The sequence below is a fragment of the Aulonocara sp. 'chitande type north' Nkhata Bay genome, linkage group LG1, assembly GCF_057382095.1.
Source record: "Aulonocara sp. 'chitande type north' Nkhata Bay isolate Kocher_YH1m ecotype deep benthic linkage group LG1, A_spYH_male_GT1.1, whole genome shotgun sequence".
NCBI classification, from domain to species: Eukaryota; Metazoa; Chordata; class Actinopteri; order Cichliformes; family Cichlidae; genus Aulonocara; species Aulonocara sp. 'chitande type north' Nkhata Bay.
In genome coordinates, this window is record NC_141344.1 from 17,776,576 (window position 1) to 17,785,585 (window position 9,010).

The 9,010-nt window shown below is 43.8% G+C and overlaps 1 protein-coding gene across 1 annotated transcript in view; it reads left to right on the top strand.

Moving 5' to 3' along the window:
- The window catches only part of gse1b (Gse1 coiled-coil protein b), a 165,759-nt gene that overhangs the window by 132,429 nt on the left and 24,320 nt on the right, over positions 1 to 9,010 (top strand). The window lies entirely within an intron of this gene.

The window sequence follows — 9,010 nt, forward strand, 5'->3', positions numbered from 1 at the left end:
AATATCTGTCGTCAGCTGTTTTTCTTTTGGTTGAATAACCAAGTAACAACTGACTAAATGTTTGTAAGGTTGTGTAACTGTTCTAGCTTTAATCTTACAGATCCTTAGATTTCCCCTGTGCTAACTAGATAAGTCATGAACATTTGCACTTTTGAACCACTTCTTATTCTTTTTGCATTCTTTGTGGATCTAATCTTAAATCACACAGTTCGCTGGTCTAGCTAATAAACAAGCAATGCTCAAATTCATTGTAATATTACTGAGAAATTTTTATTTGAAGTTTTAAGCACTGCAAGAGCCATTGTGATTAATCTGGACTGACCCTCGAACGTTGTGAAATATTAAAATCACTTTTTAAATGAATGACTGTTCTGCAAATGGTGTACTTGTCAAGTACTTGAGAGTATCAAGGACACCACAAGTCTCAGCTCTGTGGCAAAGCCTTGTTTTTGTGGCTACTCACAAAGATTTGGCCATGGTGACAGTGGTTTGCCTTCTTCGTGCTCGCCTAGAGAAGAGAGGTTCACTCGTCAAACCGTGCAGCATCCACACATTTGGACACGCACACGCATGCACGACCGGGAACACACACCAATTATACCAATTACAAGATTACAACAGGCTAACTCTCAGCAACAGCTATGGAAAGTCAAGTGGGTGCTGTGTGCATGTCTGTCGCTGTGTGTGTCTTCTTGTGTGTGTGCGGCGGTGCCGCTTGGGAGTCAGGGCCCATGCAGAGCACTTGCAGTGCTAATTAGGCAACCACAACCCAGAAGAGTACATCACAGAGAGAATAGAAAAGGGAGAGCGGATGAAGTGAGGAGTGTATGTAGGGAATCCAGCAAAAAAAACCAAAACTGTGCTCATCTCCTGAGGAGGCTTGTGGAGGGAGATAAAGAGAGGAGGAGGGAGCAAGCTGAATGATGATAACAACCAAAATATGTTACATGCAATGATGTCCCCAAGCACTGAGAGTATCACAGTTCAGAACAATACAATTTATTCAGCTTTGTGGGATATATAGGTTGTCTGCTTATTTGTCAGCATTGTGTGTGTCATCTGTGCCTGTGTACGTATCAGTTTATGTGGCTAAAAGTACGCTAAAGAAACACAGGTGCAGAAAAGACGATAAGCTCCATGGTAGATTTTTGTCTTTTGGTTTTTGAGTTCATGTGTGGGAGATCTGTAACGTTTGTAATGTCGCCCTCCCTTTTTCGGAGCCAATCTGTCACCCTTTTTCAGTCTCTGTAACAGGTGAGGTTGATTAAAAGAGGGAGTTGGCAGGACATGGTAATATCTGAGCTAACAGCCTCCATGCTTTCTGACGAACAGCTGGGCTGGGGCTGAAGCAGGCCCTCTCATCAGGGGAGCAGCAAGGCTGTGTCCCCCTCAGCAAGAGGCTGCAGAGGGCACAGCCATACAGACAGCAGCTTGACTCCTGGGGCATCGACCACAAAGAGCCAGAAACACAGACAGGAGGCTCTTGTGCGTGTTTGTGTGGCTGAATGTGTATCTCTGCATGTGTGTGTTCACACTCTCTAAGCAGCATTGTGAAGCGTAACCAGACTGTTCTGTCATACGCCCACGCTGGTATCTCCGAGAACACAACTACACACTCCCAAGATGACATGCGCTCACGCGCGCACACACCACCACAACCCCAGCCACCCCTACCACAGCCGCTATGTAATTAACAGACAGAGGAAATGGCACTGTTGGGGTGGGTAAGTCGGATGCAGGGAGGAGGAGAGGAGAGAAAATCATCTCAGCTCGTGCCTGCCCCGAGGACACACTGTTTCTCTGTGGCTGTGTGTGTGTTGGAGAATTGAAGAGAAGAAGGTGAAGAGAGGGAGAGAGATGCCGGCTGGTCTTTTGAAATCTCTGTGTTTTTGTTGCTGGCTGCTGGAAGGCAGGTTGGGGGTGGGGTGAAAACAGTGAGTGTACGAGAGGAAGAGAAGTAGGAGGTGAGGGATGAATAAAAAGGTGTTCACACACATGCACGTTCACGTACACAGCCGTATCATTTAAAGCCTCACAACGTAGAAGACAGAAAGACTGCTCTCTTTGCTTGTTGCACAGTGGTGTCTGCGTGCTTGTGTGTTTAGGTGTGTGTGTGTGTGTAGGACAATGTGAGCAAGCCAGGTCAGAGAGAGATGTACTCTGTTCTCTGCTGTAGCTCCATAATGGAGGCCTGCTGTATAATGACAGCTCAGACGCAGGCAATGCTGTCTCCCTCTCTTTCGGCTTCTTGACTGATCTCTCGCTCAGCCCCCCACCCTCTCCCCACCCCCCTCCTCCTACACCACCACTGTGATTTTTTTCTTCCTCTGTCTTGGTCTTCCTTTTCTTCTTCCATCTTTCTCCAGTGGAACTGTCGCCTTTGATTCAGCTTCTCTGCAGCCACAGTGCTTCTGTTTCAGGATTTCTCTGATATTAGGTTTTTGTCTTTGGTATGGAGTGAAAGAGATGGCACTCGTAGGTGTGTGTGTGTGTGTGTGTGTGTGTGTGTGTGTGTGTGTGTGTGTGTGTGTGTGTGTGTTTGTGTGTGCGTGTGTGTCTGTCTTTGGAAACACACGTACACGTCCGCTGTATCGTGCCTGAGGGTAGACTATGACATCTCATCTAAGAAGTCAAACAAACTTGGAACTACCAGAGCAGGTTTATCCTGCTGTGCTCCTGGATAGTCTGCGTATGTGTGAATGTGTGTTCACGAGTGAGGATGAAACATACATCTGTTTGCACTGTTAATATCCAGACTCATATCTGTGAGCATTTACGACCACCTTTGATATTATGTCCTTGGTCAAGTGGTTTTTCTTTGTTTTGGAATAGCTGCCTGTGCACCTTAAAGATCATCTTTTTTTTGGTCAACCTTAGCTGTTTATGGATACATGAGTACCATTTATAAACAGTATATCACTCAAAGTTTAGATTTAGTTAGCCGCAGAGTTATGTTTCCTGTTGCTATGCAGTCTTTTTTTGGCCGGCTTTAGGCACATGATAACTTTGCAGTGGTAGCAGATATTATGCTCATATTACATCCTGTTTAGCTAGGTTGGTTTAACCTTAATTGCAGCTTACTTAACTGCTGTTTTGTGAACCCTCGTTTGTCTCTGTTGTCTCTTTAATCTGAAGTTTCTTTCATGTTAAACTTCTTACATAGCTTCCTGTCATCTATTTCATCCTCCTGTCAGCACATCTTGTGCTACCTTGAGCTTCTGTCAACCAGTCACGATGACATGTACTCATCAAATTGACTCTAAATCCTTCCTCTGTCAGTGTCTGAGCTGCTAAGGCTAAAGGTTTGGTCACATGTGCACTGCAGCCCTGAACCTTTGTGGTAATAACCCAGAAGAGTTACATATGTTACACCATTTTCCAAATAATTTGGGTCAAGTATTAAATGGACTTAATTCTTCCAGCTTCCTACTACAGAATCAGTCGGATGTCTGAATAAGTAAGTAACTGTTTGGAGAACTCGCAGTGAGTGAGTGGGCACGCTGTGTCCTGTCTCCTTGTCTCTACCCAGGCGCCACCTCTTATCTAAACCTATATATTTCCACTAGTGATGCAGACTATTTCCTGTTGTCTGTTTGTGAAAGAGGCCATCTTTGGACAAAGTCGAAACTTGATTTTCTCGACTTTGTCTGAGGTTTAGGTGTGACAGTCTAGCTGATATATGCTTTCCCTCTGGGAATTGCCATCAGTTTTTAGCTCTGCTGAGCAACTCTGATTAGAGCCCATAATGTAAGAAAAAAATAATTTTCCTCTTACTTTTGGGCGAGACGCTTAGCTGATGACGTGCTTGAGGCATGTCTGCAAAAACTGAACTAAACGCACGTCACTTGAAGTTCAAGCATTCCATTAACATCTTGTTCAATGTTCCTTATTCAAATATTTAATACTGGCCTGTTGATAAAAAAACAAATATCAAATGTCCTTTGCTAATCAGGGAACAAACTATGCTAGAATTCATTTAGCCTTGAAGTAGTGGGAGTAAATGTTTGTGTTGTATTGACAAATATAGCTCTGATACTACATTGTAGTACATCAAAGAACAGATTATGAGAAACCAGCGTTCATGCTGTAGACGAAAATAAGAACTGGAATGTTGAAGTGGAACACAACAGCAGACCACACAGCTATATTACATTAGAGCTACAGAAGTATTCAAAGCTGAGCACAGCAAGGCTTTTAGAAACTGTGCTTCAGTCGCCTGCCCGACCACATGCATTGAGCCAACTGGTTTATTGTAATGACATTTTTATTGCTCATTTTAAGCGAGACACTGACCGGTTTGGCTCTGTTCCTAAACAGAGCCACAATATTGTGGCACGACTGAAGTGTGCTTTACCATGCCTCTAGAAAAGAGGCATCTGCTGCCTGAGTGAAGTAAAGCATGGAAACGCACTAGTTGTCATGTGTCAGTTGGCAGTACAGTTTCAGTCCGTGCTGTATTGGACTTGGCCAAGACAGGTTGGTGACTGGATCAAATAGATGGGCCAGCAGCACGACACTGCTAGTTTTAACAAGCTGATAGGCAAATCCCTTCCTGGTTAAAGATTAACCACTCGCTAGAGCTGCCACTGCATTATCTCTCCACTGGCCAGGGCATACAGTAGCCAAGAGGATTTACGTTCCCTGTGTGTGTGCGCGTGTGTGCGAGCGTGCGCATGAAAGCCTAATCTGCATTCCAACCAGCAAAAGGGTGGAACTGTGTGTGTCAGTGTGTTTGTTTGACTATGGGAGTTAGTGATCTGCTTCTCTCCCAGCTGGGTGTTAAAACAGTGCGTTTACTGTATGCCATTTAGCAGTCAATCTGTTCTGTGGGTGCGTAGAATCATGTTTGTATGTAGCCTGTTGTAGTCTACATTCTTTTTCAGGGCTTTGTATTTGTTTTCCCTTAGGGCGTAACAGAAAGGGTTAATTGCATCAGTAAGCTTGGTGTGTAATAGACTCCTTTAACCCTTGGGTTGTCAGAAAAAATGCTCAGCGTTTGCTCCAGTGTCAATAGATCTAATTTATTCATATCTCTGTAAATGTTGCGTTAACATCCTTAACCTTGGTTTGTCCTTCTCTTAATCCACAACGATATCATTAAATTGTATCCGTTTTCTTTTGTGTATTACTGGATTAAAGGACTGTGACATACGCTGTTTTACTGACAGAGGATTCCCCTGATTGACTGTTAGACGATGCCATCTGCTGGTTGTTTGAAGAATGAAAGGCCTGACACTGCACACCCTGAGCAAGTGTGTTGTAACTGAGTGATGTTAAGAAATGACAGCAGGCCCACTTATCTGGAAATTCAAGAGACATTACTCATGCTTTCCTTAGATCGTAGTCTTCTTCTTCACTTAGTCTGAAAATAGAGCCTACACGGCTTGTGCATGGCTTGTGTTTTCTCAGTTTAGAAAGAAATATAATCACACTGTCACTGATGACATGATTTGTAATCATTAGTACGTTAAAGTAATAGGTGTTTATCTGTTTTGTTGTTGGAAGCTAACTGGGAAAATGCCACTGTTTGTTTTCCATTTCTGGGTATTTACTTTACTGGATGAGAGATGGTGGTGACAGGAAATGAGGGCAGACTGATAGGGGGATAGATTGTGTGTGTGTATGCAACAAAGCAAGACTTATACCATGAGAAAAGGATTCCTTATGAGTTATGTTACTCGTGACTGCTGGTAGATTACTCAGAACATAGAAGCATAAGCACACACACACACCACCAATCTTTGATAGGATGTGTTGTTCAGAACCAGCTGGTTGATCTTCGTGGTTTTAGACAAAAAATGGAAGAGTGTTCACAAGGGACAAACTTCTCTCGAGGAACAGAGAGGATTTCTGGGAGGTGGCATTTGGCGAAATGCTGGCCACTATGTTGTTTTAACCTAAAAATTGTATCTCTCGCTCACTTGCTCCTTTGCTGTTCTGAGAAAAGTAGCGAGTGGCGGAAGGAGGAAATGACTAAAACAAGTCATTCACACCCCTGCTATGACAGCAGGACAGAGAGGGGAAGTCAAACCCACACTTTTACCCTTTTCCTGAGTCCTCCACCCCAACCACTATTACACATTAGGCTCCCCCACCCTGATAACAGCTCTTTTTAATTGTGGCATACTGTGTGTTTACTCAAAGGAACCCCTGTGTGTGTGTGTGTGTGTGTGTGTGTGTGTGTGTGTGTGTGTGTGTGTTTTGGTATGACATCCTCATTTGTGTGAAATGTTACAAATGTTACTGTAAAAAGGAGAAGAATGATTTTCTTTTTGTATTTGCTTTGAAATAGCCTTAGTTTCACTTTAATTTGAGAATTTTCAGTTGTGGAAATGTGTGAATAAAGCAAATTGAACTGAGTTGAATTGAGGCTAATAATTTACAAAAGAGTTTCTGTGTTGTGCTGTAGGGCTTGACACAGGCCAGGGCATGTTCTTTCTTTCTTTCTCCTAACTTCTTTGTATTTGTCTTAAGAAAAAAAAAAGGGAGCCTCGCATATTTCACCTACCTGCTCCCCCTCCATTCATGCATATGCATACACGACCCCACACGCAAACGCTTCATGACGCTTGCCAGCAATGAGGTCAGATGTGATGACCGGCTGAGCACCCTTCCCTGTTTCTCCTCCTCCTCCGTCTCCTCCTTCCCTCCCCTCCCCCTCCTCCAATTCGCCTTTGCAGGGCATGCATGCCTGTGTCTGTTATCTACAAATGGCTGAGGAATTATAGGTTGAGAAGGGTGGAGGAGGAGGAGTGAGGGAGACTGTGGGGAGGGGGTGGGGGTGAGGTCATGTGACATCGCAGCAGCTGCTAGCCTAAGAATTTCTGTTTTCTCAGTTAGAGAGAGAGAACGAGCGAGAGCACGGAGGGGAGAGAGAGGCGGCGTGCGTAGTGTGTTGCTTTGTTAGATAAGCTCTACACGGTCTTTGTGAGACAGGAAGGCAGCCGGGCAGGCAGGGAGAGAGTGGACGGGCAGGACGAGAGAGATAGGCAAGGAGTGAGTGAGAGAGAAGGGAGCAGTAAGATGGTGTGTGTCCTGGCGCTCGTTACCGGTGCGCACTGGGCTGGGCTCAATGAGAAGATGCAGGCATGGGAGATGCAGGCGGCTCCACTCCTTTGTGCAGTAAGAAGCTTCGATCACACTTTTTTTTTTTTTATCTGTGAGGGGGGTTCTTGAACCGCTGCGAGAACTCCGGATGTGCGCCTCTGCGTGTATTTGTCAGGCTGCGTGCTTGTTCGTCTCTTCTTTCACTGCTACTCACATTTGTTTCTGTTTGTGCTGTGGTTTATATGTGTGGTTGATACAGTCAACCATAAGCTGCTGTCTCTGTAGTTACTCATTTAGAAAAAGTTCCTTGAATATGTCCTCCTGACTTTGTCGGACTTTCCCTAAATAAGGAGGGAAGAGTAGCACGCTATTGTCTTAAGTCACGTTACTGGAATGGAGTTGAACTTGGTGTGTGCTTTTGCTTGTTTGCCGGTCTGTCACCAGGCTCTGTGTGTGTTACTTTAGTGATTCCATTATTAATTGTTTGCTGGGTTCATTGAAAGTGCACTGGGTAGCTGGGAGGTTACAGGCAGGACAACTTGAGAGGTGTTGGGAATGCTATTCACTCTCTCATGCCTGACTTGCCACTGTGTGTGTATCCACTTGAAAACACACACAGACACACACACACACACACACACGGTGCTCTGCTTCTGCTCTCTTCTCAGAAGGGAAAATGATCTTTTTACAGCCCTCTCAGGCTACATCCACAATAATACATTTTCACTTAAAGCAGTGTTTTTAAAATGAAAACAATCTCCGTTGTGCACACTTTCAGAAATGGTCTTCAGCTTTGCTAACCTAACCGCAAATCACATTGACCATTCACTGGACAGGCGTGTGTGATGCAAACATGAAACGCATAAAAGCCACTGAAAATAACAAAAAAGTATAAGAGCGTAAATTGCAAAGCAAATCTGGCAACATTTTAGAGTGACAGGAGTACCCACACGAGTAAAATATAATCCTAAAATGAATGGGAACTGTAAAATCTTAGCTGAATTTTTGTGACTGATAAGATCGGTAAACAAACGTGGGCATTTCCACCATTGTTTACAAATTTTTCTGTTTCTGCCCAACCAAATCCTGGAGTTTTTATACTAAATGCAGGACTGTTCCAAGAAAGTTTTTTGTTTTCAGAGGCCAAAATTACCCGAGTAGTGGGGATGCTAGGCTTAAATATAGAAAAAGTACCCTTAAAAGTGAAAATGTACCTTTGTCGCTCTGCTAGGCTTCTGCGGAAAACTGAGATCTGAACTTGCTTGCCAAACTGCTACTTTTTAGTAAGCAGATCTTAGTCATCATGTTCATTGAAAGTTCATTTTAAATGTTGTTTTTAAGGGAGAATTCAGAACAACTGTGTGTATGTTATTGTTTGTGTAACAGAAGCTATTCGAGTCTGAAGCTAAACTGTCCTCCGAGCCTTCCTTTGTGTGTCCGTGCGTGCGTGTATGTGTGTTTTGCTTGAGCACGTAGGGGTATCAGACACCGCTCTGGCATTTAGGGATTCCACTGACCGTGGGGCTGTCAACATGGTGTCACTTTTCAACACACACATACACAGGAAGGAAGGAAAGGACAGACCCTCTCAGCCCTCCTCACCCTTTCTAACCCCTTCAGCCATCAGAGCTTCTTCTAGCCCAGACTGTCATCAATTTCACTTTTATATTAAGTCTGTTTCTCTTTGCGACGCAGCATTTTCTTTTATTGGTAGTGTTTTTTGTTTTGTTTTGTTTTTTTCAATTAAGCTCAGTGTCAGTGTGAGAAACATTTTCTTAAGTGATGGTTATGTGAGGGAACCGAAAGGCACTCTGAATATTTTTGTGCTGAATTTTTTAAACAAATATGATATTTCTATTTAAAGGTAGTAATGTTGGCGCATGCTCAGTAGAGGAGCTATGTAAACTCTATGACCGTGGACCTCTGGCACACATGCAGTCAACTGCAGCTCTTTGAGCAAAAC